The sequence below is a fragment of the Stenella coeruleoalba genome (genome assembly GCF_951394435.1).
Source record: "Stenella coeruleoalba genome assembly, chromosome: 4".
Taxonomy (NCBI): Eukaryota; Metazoa; Chordata; class Mammalia; order Artiodactyla; family Delphinidae; genus Stenella; species Stenella coeruleoalba.
In genome coordinates, this window is record NC_137149.1 from 118,981,971 (window position 1) to 118,994,662 (window position 12,692).

A 12,692-nucleotide genomic window follows, 5' to 3' on the forward strand; every position below is an offset into this window, starting at 1 on the left:
GAGCAGGTGCAGCGGATCAAGCTGTAAGATAACTTCTCGCTCAGCTGGGCTTTTCGAAGGCCCGTTGGGGCCAAATGCCTCACCTTCGGGTGATGCGCGCCCGAGCATGGCCGCGCGGCCTGGGCCTCCTCCTTGCTCCCCAAGGAGCAGTCACCACCTGCTCTGAAGGAAACCGCTACGGAGCAAGCTCTCTCCACTGCCCTCGGGTCAGGGGTAAGCTTAGGCGGCAGCTTAGGCTCCACGCGGCTCCTCCCCTTCCTCTCCTGAGTTCTGACGCGGCCGTAGAGGCGGCGGCAGCGGCGGCGAGTCCCGCGGCCCGAGGCGCACCCACCCGCTCGCCGAGCCCGACTTCCTCTTCCCTTGGAGCGTCATCGTGCGCGCCAGAGGCGCCCAGGGCGGGGTGGTTGGAAAGGGGAAAAAAGGCCCGCGGAGGAAGCCTCCGAGCGGAGAGAAAAGGGAGGGGGGAAGAGAGCGGTTGCTAGGTGACTTGCGTCATCGGTCCGCGCCGTTTTCCTCCCGCCCCTCTCTCTGGAGTGAGGCGAGAGCCCCGCACTGAGCGAGGGAGACAGCGAGCTGAGCTCGGGGCGCTACCGCCGCCGCCGCCGAGAGCGTGAGAGCGAGGGAGCATCCGAGAGACCCAGCGCCCTTGCACTGGCCGCCGCCGAGACCTCCGCCTTAACCTGGGCCAGAGGGAGCCGCGGCCACCCCTCTTCTCCCCCCCTCGCCTTCCCGGCCGGCAGCGGCGGCTGCACACGCCGGAGCCCGAGCCCGAGCCGGAGCCGGCGGCTGGGGGGCAGGGAGGCGGCTACCTCGGGTCGGGACTAGTCGGCTGCTCCGCGGTGAGAGGACGCTGAGGAGGGGCCGGAGCTTCTGTCCGTTCCGGGGCGCGGGGCGAGGGACCCCCAAGGTGGAGGGAGGGGGTCCCAGCCGCAGCGACACATGCTGGAGCCGGGAGCGGGGGCGGCGCCGAGCGGAGCCGGCCGGGTCCCCCACCTCGCCGCCGCCTCGGCCACCCGCCCGGGGCCGTAGCATCTTGCCCTGGAGTGTATGAGCCGGGACCCCAAGCCCGGCAACCACCCCCCGACCGGGGGGGCGGGGACCCCGATGTGAAGCGGAGGCCGGGGCGGCGGGGACAGCAGGACCGGCGCCGCCGTCCTTTCCTTCCCTGCCCCCTCCCCTCCGCCCCCTCGGGGGTCTTCTTTCTCGGCCAGTCGCCGGCCCCCCGGCTCCTCGGCAGGACTCCGGGAGGAGTTCTTAGAGCCCCCTCCCCTGCCCCAGCCCCGAGGGCGGCGGGGCCGGGGGGGACCCGGGGGGCCGGCCGCAGCCTCCGCCCAGAAGAAACTTTTCAAAAACAAAATTCGGAGCCTCCCAAACGTGACTGTCTGGGGAGAAGTGGCCCGGGACGGGCAGAAGACCCAGCCTGAAGAGACCCAGGAAGAGGAAAAGAGGAGGTAAGCGGGGCCGCCGCCTCGTCTGCTCCGGCGGCGCGGAAGAGTCCCGGGTGGCCGCCGGCTTAGCGATCCCAGCCCCGCTTCTTCCTCACTAACGCTCCGGAGCCTGCCGCAGCTGCCGCCTGAGTCCCAAGAAGGAAGGGAAGCACCCCACGCTCTCAGCGCCCGGCTCTTCTCTAAAGTGTGAGTGGCCCTGGGAAAGGGAATGGAGGGATAGAAAGGGGGAGGATGCTGGGGCGTCCTCCGGAGTTTTGCCGGTGTTTTCCAGGAGTGTTGGGAGTGTATAGACGAGAGGGGTACCTTAGTCCTCACTGCGGGGAGAGGCATCCGGCAGTCCAGTGTTTTGTAACCTTTTAGCGCTCTGTACGTGTGATACGCAAGCCCACAGGTTTCTCTTCGAGGAGTTCTGTCTTTCTCCAGGGTGGACACTTGGTATCTTTCTGGCCAGTAATTGGCAAAAGGAAATTGAGGAAGCCAGAGCCTGTGTGCGCACAAGGGACATCTCTGTAATACACATTTTCCTGGTACACCCGGTGGGAAACAGCGCGGTAGTTTTTGTCTCTGGGCAACTCTTATTTGGTTCCCAAGTGGGAACCCCTGACTCTTTGAACCCCTGAAAGTAAAATTGCTTTCTTTTTTGCCAGTCTTCCTTGAGAGATTTCATTTCAGTACCTAGTGGTACAGGAATTTTTTTTACCTTCTCATTTCCTGGGTGCAGTTCCTGCGTATCAGGAAGACACTGTAACATTTCAGTTACTCAGGAAATTCTGAGGTCTTTTGATCACAACTGATTTGGGGGAGAGCATTTAGTACTTTAACCAGTTTATAAAAGGTGTTAAATTTTTTCCTTACCCAAATGCTTTTTTTTTTTTTTTCAGTAGCATATGTCCTAATTGCTAGCAGTTTTTTGTTTGTTGGAATGACTTGAAGCTTTGCTTATTTGAGTTATCTCATGCTTCTGTATCAAATGAGGAGAAACTTCTGATGTTTAATTCTTTGAAGAATGATGTTTTTCCTCTTCCTTTATTTTAAAGGTGAAGTCTGTAAAATCTTTGATTTGTAATTTAGGTATCCCCTCAGAGTGCCAAATTAAGGTGCAGGAAAGTAATTGACATTTCATATGTTTATACAGACCTTAGGGTTAAGCATAGGGTGGAATTTTATATAACAGAACATAGGCAGTACTAAGAATTATGGCCCCTCCAGACAATTGTGTGAGCTTACACTCTCTGAAGCCACTGCTGAGAGAAACTTTGTGGGAGTGAAGCCTGGGATTATCCATGCTAACTTTTCCATTCAGGATCTTGATTAAACTTATTTAAAACTTTCTCAAACACTTTTCATCCTGTACTTTTTCTCTTTTGAAGAGATGAATTCTGCAAGTTTACTAGCCCCTGAATTATGTAACAGTTCATTTATTTATCCCAAACCTGTCTCTTTATAAAGTTTCAAGACACATCCCAAGTTCGTATTTTGAGAATTGCTAGAACAAGCTGGAGTTCATCTTTTCCTGGTTTGTAGATTTTGATTGTTCCTCTTTACTATCATCTTTCCTGACTTTTTGTCTTAAAATAATTTCTTCCATCCTTTTGATCACTTTGCCCTCCTCTGGAACTTCACCAGCTGTTTTGTTTTTCTTTATATGCCTTTTCCTTGTTATGCTTTTGTTAGGAACCTTTAATTCTACTTTAAATAAGTACTGGCATCAAAATATTGAGTAGTGGGGCTTCCCTGGTGGCGCAGTGGTTGAGAGTCCGCCTGCCGATGCAGGGGACACGTGTTCGTGCCCCGGTCCGGGAAGATCTCACCTGCTGCGGAGAGGCTGGGCCCGTGAGCCATGGCCGCTGAGCCTGCGTGTGCTCCGCAGCGGGACAGGCCACAGCAGTGAGAGGCCCACGTACCGCAAAAAAATATATATATATATTGAGTAGTGGATGTAGTGTTAGACGTGGAATCAAAAACAAATTTCGCGGGCTGCCCTGGTGGCGCAGTGGTTGAGAGTCCGCCTGCCAATGCAGGGGGACATGGGTTCGTGCCTCGGTCTGGGAAGATCCCACATGCCGCCGAGCGGCTGGGCCCGTGAGCCATGGCCGCTGAGCCTGCGCGTCCGTGAGCCTGTGCTCCGCAACGGGAGAGGCCACGACAGTGAGAGGCCCGCGTACCGCAAAAACAAAACAAAACAAAAAAAACAAATGTCTCTAGATCTGTTATTTTGTGACCTTGAGGAAGTCATGTATCCCATACTTCACAAACATAGGAGGAAGAGAAATCTAGTCTTGCATAGGCTGTTTTTTGGGGGAGGAAAAGTGGACAGACCAACAAACTAGTTTGAACGTAGATTATACTCCATCAGAGTTGCTTACAACTTTGACTTGTATTGTTTTGACTATAGATTGGTTAAAAATCATGGTAATGTTTAATGTATATTTGGGTAGCAAAGAAACAACAGAGCATTTGTGGGTCCCTGCCTTTGAGATGCTTTTGCTTATGGGTGGCAGAGGCAGTGAAATGCAGATTGCACAAAATTATATAAAAGGAGGAATGGACCAGTTTTTATCTACGATGACTGTGTGTCAGCAACTGTTTGATACCTTATAGATGTACATGTATTTGTACATTTTTCACTAGAGAAATGTTGATGTTGGACTATACAGAACTTATTGGAGTGTCTGAGCCAGGAGAAAGTGTTTTTTAGGAAGAAAAGAACAGGTGGAGATAAAGTGTTTAAGACTTTTGGAATTGGAGGGGGTGAGGGACAAATGTAATTAGGAAGTTAGCTTATGGGAATACAGAGGGAGATTGTTGAATAGGCTTAGGGCCAATTTGTGTTTGTGTGGATACATGTTTACAGCCCAAAGAATGAACTGAGAACAATGTTTCTGAGAGGGTAGTTTTAGACCACTGAGAAGAAATCGTATTTTAAGCCAAGAGACATTATACCTGGATTAAGGTTTTGTTTTTCTAGAGAACTAACATTTTTACACTACAGTCATTGAAGAGCTGTACAGATGGAGGGGTGAAAAAGAAGGTGCTTCCAGTATGTTGGTATGGTGCTAGTGGTTTCTTATAAAAAGTAATTCAGAAATGAGGCAGTGGACTTTGGACATTAAATTTTAGGGTTAAAGTTGGATACCAATGCAATCTTAAGACAGTAAAATAATGAGTGATATGCTGAAAATGTAGAATTGGGAGTCATTATAAAAGTACTAAGGTTTCTCTATAGTGCTGATGGAGAGTAGAGAGCTGAAAAATGGGTATTTGGGGGGAGGGGAATGTGTTAAAGTTAGCAAAGATACAGGAAGAGGAGAATGGATGAGACTCTCCTGTTTTAAAAGTGAATAAGGGTTGAAATTGAAAAAGGAGGAACAACCTTTAAACATGGGCACCAGTTCAGTCTTAGGGCAGATGATTATTTTTGAAATACTAACAAGCTTTTTGTAAGGTATATAGGTCCCTTGAGATTGTTCAGAAGAATATATAAGATTTCAGTGTTAAGGAACTTATACATAAAAGGACAGATCTGTTTCATCAAATTCATGTTTTTAAAGTTTGCCTTTCATTATTATCCTAAGTTTGGTCTCTAACATGACGAAGTGGGGCTAAAAATAGCTGGCAAAGAACGCTGCTTCCCCTGCTCGCAGTTGGTGTGTGTCTTTGTGTCCCATACAATGGAGGGGATATCCCTGTGTTGGCACAGCAGTGCTGAAAATGCCTTAAAAAAAAATCTTTTTATTAAAAAACAAACAAAAACCAATTTGGCACTTAAAAAAATTCAGACGTCTTCGAAGCATTTATGGACATTGGAAGACTGATTTTTTTAAAAATTAAAATTTAAAATTTTTGTGGTGAAACTTGCATTTAGTGTTGACACTAACAAGGATTAAGAATTGTGAGGTAGGGAATATGTATATCCACACTTTTTTGTGTTCCTTAGTTCCAATTCACCGTCTTAGTAGCCTGTTTGGCCTCTTCTTAAGAGTGATAATTCAAATGGCAGGACCTTCTGGGCCACAGCTATTTAGACAGGGAGCTAGATCTATGGTGGTTCTAGGATCTGGAATATATGCCATATGAGTGCCTTCTCTCCTCACCCACTATTTTCCACAACAGTTTTTATGCAGGCGAAATCATGTTTCGATGAACTTTAAAGGGCAGCCTTTTGGGGTTAACATGATTTACTAGTGAAGGCAAGTGGGGAAGGTGGGACCCTGGTAGTAGGGAGTGATCACCTCATGTGCTCTGCCTTGGCAACTTTGGGACTGATATGGGATGATTAAAGAGGCTTGAGGGTGTGTGTTTGTGTGTTTTATCACCGGATGGTCCCAAAGCCCACACCTAGGCTAGCAGCAGCCCAATTCGTGTACTTGGAGATGGTTTTTGGAGAAGTCTTGTGTTGCCTCCGGCATCTCATTGTGTAGAGGAGGGGTTGGCATACTTTTTTTTGGTGAAAGGCCAGTTATTGAATAGTAAATAGTTTAGATTTTGTGGACCATATGGTCTGTGTCGCAACAATGCAGTTCTGCTCTTGAAGTGCTCTTGAACGCCACAGACAGTATGTAAGTGAATGAATGTGAATGTGTTCTAATAAAACCTTATACATAAAAACAGGAGGTAGGCTGGGTTTGGCTCGTTGTTTATGGACCCCTGGTATAGAACACTGACTGCCAAGTCAACCAACATGCAGTATGAGCTTCATTCCACTACAAAGCTGGGACTGGCTCTTTTAGCTGGTCTCTGTTTTCTAAATGAGATGTGTTCCTTGGAGGCAGTCTTAAAATGATTCTGCATAAAGCACAGAGTCTACTGTTCAAGGTACTTTTGCCTCCACAGTGATGAAAACTATGGACTGAGGAGCAGGGGCAATGCCATCTATAAGGTGATGAAGCTAAAAAGTAGGTAGGACTACTTGTATTTCTTATTCAAAGATACCATACCATATAAGATACCATATAGTGATATACTGACCGTGTATCATGGCCAGAAGTATCTTTGAAGAAACTTGTGAGTATAATTTTGAAAGGTTCTGAAAATAAGTTGTAAAGCATTTACTTTAGATGTAAAATTAGAAGTATTGATGGTTTGTTTGAATCAGATGAAAATATTTGTCAAACTATAAGAACATTAAGGTTTGGTACTTCTGTTTCTTAAAGCTTTTATCTTTTGCAGTGACCAAGTTCATTGTGTAGAATTATTAGCTCCACAATTTTTGTTTTGTTAATTTCAAGTATTATATCTTACCAGATCACTTAAATCATTTAACTCTGTACTTTAAAAAGTTTTGCTGTGTTCTTAAGGGTAAATGTAGCATGGGTTAATAGATTCACCCAAAAAATAAATCTCAGATGTGTTGTTTAGAAAGGATAATTCACTTTGTGCAATTTTACATCACAGCTAATATCAAAACATCTGTTTCATATGTCAGCATTGGACGGTGGTATATTTTTACCCTGGTTTCATAAATCTTATTTATCTCAGGAGTCCCCTGTTTATGGCAGGGGAAGGGGTTATTCTTGCAGTAGTGACCACTTTTTAGTTTCAAACCTGCTTTTACTTTATATAATGTTTCTACATATATAATTGATACTTCAATTCCTCTTCCTTTAAAAAAGAGGTCTGACAGTTTTACATGACCTGACAATTTTAGTATACCTTTTAGAAAGAAGGTCACTGTAAAGTTGCTTTTTTTTTTTTGGCGGTACGCGGGCCTCTCACTGTTGTGGCCTCTCCCGTTGCGGAGCACAGGCTCTAGACGCGCAGGCTCGGCGGCCATGGCTCACGGGCCCAGCCGCTCCGCGGCGTCTTCCTGGACCGGGACACGAACCCGTGTCCCCTGCATTGGCAGGTGGACTCTCAACCCCTGCGCCACCAGGGAAGCCCTAAAGTTGCTTTTTTATTCATTAGGAGAGGATTCTTTCCTTGCTTTTTTAAAAAATCTTGCTTTTATTTCAAGCTTAAGGATGAGTGGCAATTTAAAAGACACAAGGTGTCCATCTGCTATCTCCTGCCTTCTATCCAAATAGTAATATTCTGTGTTGGTGACATTTCCAGTGGACCAGGGAAAAGAGTGGTGTATTAGGTTTCATTTATTTATTTATTTTAATGTAGCTGAATTGTCATTACAGATGAGTAAAGTTGTTTTCAAATAATGAACTCTTGCTGTTAAACATTTCTACTTTGAGACTTTTCCCCACTGAGTGTCAAACCAGTCTGTCTTATGCCTTAGTTTAGTTTTAGATTTTTGCTACTTTTTTATGATACCTCATTGATACTGTCTCATGATCCCTTTCACACTGTGTTTGGAGTCTGTTTCCTAAATCTACATGAAATTTCCTGAACACTATAGGATATATATTTTCTAATAATTATACTTTTACACACATGTATATTTAAAATTCCCTCCTGTTCTACCTTCAGAATTGTGAAATATTTGAGGAAACATCTGTACTTGATCTGGATATTGAGTGACAAACCAATGTATACAGTTTTTTCTAAAATGTTCCCTTAAAAAATTTTGAGTAACAATTGATTTCTCTAAAACTAAGAAAGTATTATGTTTGTGTTGTATTATCCTGCAATACAGGTAGTTGGAAAATAATAAAAAAAATGGGCAAGAGACGTTATTGTTTGGTATCTTATTTTTTGCTCTTTCCCCTCATCTAAGGGATAGCTAGTAGATCAGTCTGATATTGTGCAGTTTCTGTTGCTCTGCTGTTTCACCTCAGCCCTTTTTTTCCAGCTGAAGGTTAGCTACTGGAAATCTGGGTGGCTTTAGGCAGGAGATAGCGTGTGCTGTTTGTGTGTCTGTGTGTACATGTATCATGCTAGATGCTCCTTCATGACTGCTGTGGAATTTAGGAAATATTAAAAGATAGTGGTACAAAATATTTTTAATATCACTTAGCCTTTCCTCTGAGAGGATCACCATAGGAGAAGATACTGAACCCATCAATATATGTTAGGCCAAATGTGAAGTGTCAAGACAGATTGCTTGTTTGTTTTTGGAAGAATGTATATAACTTAATGAGACTTTTAGGATGGCATGCTTTTCAGGGTAGTGTAAGGGGTAGTAATAGACCTTTGCATGACATCCTCTAGGTCTGAGAAGGACTTGTCCCACTAATAATGGTGGGTAATTTATAACTATCTAATGGTTGAAAATATGCATACATGGAGCCAGCAACAGTTGCTAATTCATTTCTCATTTTCCTCATAAAATACATTGATACTCTGGAGGCAGAAGACTCATTAGTCAGGCAGTACCTTTCTTGGCTTTGTGGCACGGGACAAGCTACTTATCCTTTTACTGTTGACTTTATCACCTGTTGATGGGGACATGTCTTACACAGGGTTGTTGTTAGGATTAAATGAGATAATGTAAAACATATGCAAAGCTCTTCCAGTGCCTGGCATATAGTAAGGTGACCCATCACTGTTAACTTATTAAGTTAAAGATCTTTTAAACTGTGGCATAGACGGAAGGCTAAAGTCAGGCTTTATATTGCCGAACACTTAAATTCAGCCATTGAGTTTGACAAATAATACTGAAGTAATTCTGCCGTGTTTCCAAAAGCCTCTGAAACAGTGTATCATTCATTAATGTTTTTATTTTAAAAAAATCTTAAAAAGTAAAGAAATGGCAGAACTGCTGTGCTTATTGTTTATAGAAAAGAAAGACTGATTTGAACATAACTGGAATTTGAATTCATCCCTAAAGACTTCAATAGTGCTTAGATCAGAAAGGACTCTTTTTTGAATAATTTATTATCTCTGAAAATGACTGTGGTTTAAATTGTCCATTTAGAAATATCAGGATGTAATTGGATTATCCAGTCTTTAAACTATTCATCTCTTTAACACTGGGAATAAAAAACTTAAAAAAAACCCGTGAAGTTTAATAAGTTTTATTTGTATCGTTACATCTCAAATTAAGATTGAAGGAATTTTATTTGAAGGATTTTATTGAAGGATTTTGTTTTAACTAAATTTTTAGTTTTCTCCTTTTCCTAAAATGATGAGAGTGAGGGAGGGAGGGTTGGCTATTCCCTTTTCATGCTTAATATTTATTAAATACAGGATCAGTTTTCAGAAATAACTTTTCCTTCAAACTTGGCATAATCAGTGTTCTATTGGCCAATTCAAGAAATAAATGCTTCTTGATAGTTTTTTGTATTTGGAAAGTATTTCTACTTTGAGAACAATTCGTCTACGCCTTCATAGTTTGTTTGTTTAATAGAACTGTATATTTAAGATAAGTGTATGAAAAAAATCCAAAGGCAGAAAGAAAAGATTGAGCTATGTTCCTTAGCACTGTTTGTCTTGCCAACTCTTGTTCTCATTCTTTAACTTTTCTTTTAAGGCAGATTTGCTTTAGATTTTGGTGTAAATGCAGAAATCAGATTGACTTATATATTAGTGGATCTCTGGTTAAGTAGTTAATTTAATGAATATTCTAGTTTTTAAACAAAGTCAGTATTTTAAATATTTCTCTCTGTTGGTAGTGATTGGAGTTATAATTCTGGAGTTAGCTTCTTTCCATTTTAGAGATTTTCAGAAAGAATTATAATTATGAATAGGTTACTGGATAGATGGGAGAAGAGCATAATCTCTAGTGAGTTTAATTTCTTCCTGTTTATTTATTATGTCTATAATACCAGGTTATATAAATAAATATGCTGGTCATCAGCTTTCTTTTGCATGATTGGTTGTCTCTTCATTGACTAACATAACTTTTGGAATGCTGCTCTAACGAGTAGGGAACCTTTTTTCTACCTGAGTATTACACAGGTAGACTTTTTTTCCTTAGAGAAATATAAAAGTTTTAGCTAGATTAGAAATTGAGAGTAGGAAACACAAAATTTCCAAGTTTTTGTAAAGGCCTTTTAGTAGGAGAGGAGAGATGGGATGTATAGAGGAGGGGAGAGACGCAGAGCGAAGGAGGGAGGGAAGTGGCAGATTCGGGGAGAATGGGTCAGGAAATTTTGAGGTCAGCCTTAGTCAGAGGTCACACCCTGTTATTTCTTTGGGTTGTGGACACGGGGTGTTACCACTCGTTATCTACCACCCTTTGAAATGTTGATTAGATGATTGACTCTAGCTCCTAGTTTTTCAACATCTGGATTCTTTAAACCATTGAAGTTTTAATCTGTATGGGATAATCAGTGTATTCTAGGGTGGGAAAAAATCCACAGTACCTGCTAGGAGAGGGGTCGGACATATGGTTTTTGACTACATTGGAATTTCTTTTTGGTTCTGGTTTATTGTCTTTCCTCATTGGCTACATTTCCCTAGCTTTGCCTTAGAAGGATACTTGTAATTCTATGTATGTGACATAGTAGTTGAGAGGCAAGCCTTGGAGTTGATAGACCCAGGTTCCAGCTGTGCTGCTTTGTGACCTTGGTCAAGTTGTTTATTCTGTGTGTGAACCTGTAAAACTGGGATGATAATAATAGTACCTACCTCTCTAAAAAGGTAGTTAAGGGGATTGAGACAATGGATCACAGTGTCTGGCTCAGAGTTAGTGCTTAATAAATGTTAGTTGTTGCAAAAATAATAAATATTACAATATTATTGTTATTTTTTTGTGGTTGCTGAAGGTCTTTGTAACCTTTGTTTCTGAATATGTCACTATTTTGAATAGTGCCTTTATTCAGCAGCAGATATTTACTGAACACTTACTGTGCCAGGCATTGATCTAAGTGAACAGAACATTATAATCCCTGCCCTCTTGAAACTTACATTTTGGCTGAAGGAGACAAAATACCTAAAGCAAAGTAGATGACCCATCACTCTTCTTATGAAATTTAGTGTTTGACTCATATGTCTAAGCCTCCATTAACCAACCCTACCAGTCTTCACCTTTAGGTCTTTTGCATTCATTCCTGTTGCTGTGCTTGAGAGTGTTTGTGGCAGGAACACCCTAAAAGCACACAACTAGTGTCATTGTCTCCAGCTACTGGGCGATCTTAATTTTAAGACAGACTTATTACTCCATCATTTCCTTGGCTTACTGTTTAAGTTGGCTATCACAAATCTTTCCTTTCAGTCCTCATACTTCTGTTTCACATTGTTTACAGAAGTGTTGCTCCTCCCCAGCTTATCATGTTTTGCTCATCCATTTCATTTCCAAAAGGGGATAATAGAAACCTCTTTTCAGAAGTATTCCCTGACTAATCTAACTATATACTTTCCTTCTGCTCTTTTTTAACTTCTCACCTTCTATGTGTTGTTAACGGAGATATTTAACTTGCTTATTCTGTCTTTTTAAAAAAATACTGTTCTTTTATCTTCAATTAAATTGTAAGCCTTATTAGGTCAGGGACTACTTTTCTATTCTGAGCCTTAGCTTCTTCTCTTGAAAAAAAGATAATACCTACCTCACAGGGATGTTGTGAGATTTCAGAGAGAGAATGTATGGAAAAGATAATACCAAATCCTTAATAAACATAGTTTTCTTTTCTTTGAACCACTCTAGTTCCCAAAATTTGTACGGGGCATGCATACAGTCAGTGCTTAAAAAAATACTTGTTAATTTATCCTGAATTGAGGTTGGGAGTCTTTTAATTTAATTTCCACTTGTGTGGATAATTTTAGTTTTTACTTCCAGATAAGATTCAAAATATTAACTTTCCAAGTATCTGATGAAAAAAGCTGAGGCATGAATAAGAGACAACAGAACCGTGCTTAGAGTAGGGATTGAATCCCTGTTGTGTGGGTTCAGTTCGGGCTGGTTGTGTGACTTTTAGCAGGTTGTTTAACTCTTGGCCTCAGTTTCTTTATTTGTAAGATGGGGAAAATAATAACTACCTCATGGATACTATGTTGTTAGATTAAATGAGAATAAATGAGAAGCACAGAACATTGCCTGGCATATAGCAGTAGCCTCAGGGAACATTTGGCAATATCCAGAGATGTTTTAGATGGTCACAGCTGGGGGAGAGGTATGTGTGAGGGTGCTACTAGTATTTTGTGGGGAGAGGCCAGGTATAATCATTGTACACAGGACAGCACCCCGCGAAGAGGGATTATCTGGTTCAAAAGATCAATGGTGCCAAGATTAGGAAACTTTGCTTTATCGTTAAGCTGTTTCTCATTTGCTTATCTTTGTAGTATAAGGTACTTTGCCAGTTAGATTCTGTATAAATACTGACATCCTTCACTTGTATCTAAAAACTGACTGTATATCCATTTGCATGCAACATATGCATATTTGTGTGTGTGTGTATGTATATGCTTTTACGTATG

At 42.3% G+C, this 12,692-nt stretch overlaps 1 protein-coding gene across 10 annotated transcripts in view; it reads left to right on the plus strand.

Moving 5' to 3' along the window:
• Nucleotides 1-1,500: 1,500 nt before the first annotated feature.
• Nucleotides 1,501-12,692, plus strand: part of FBXW7 (F-box and WD repeat domain containing 7) — a gene marked incomplete at its 5' end in the record, with an annotated part of 206,820 nt that continues 195,628 nt past the window's right edge. For 6 of the 10 annotated variants that reach the window (XM_079920973.1, XM_079920974.1, XM_079920967.1 and 3 more), the window contains one exon: nucleotides 1,501-1,634. The remainder of the gene's footprint in view (nucleotides 1,635-12,692) is intronic. The other 4 variants (XM_079920977.1, XM_079920975.1, XM_079920968.1 and 1 more) reach the window with 3 other exon arrangements.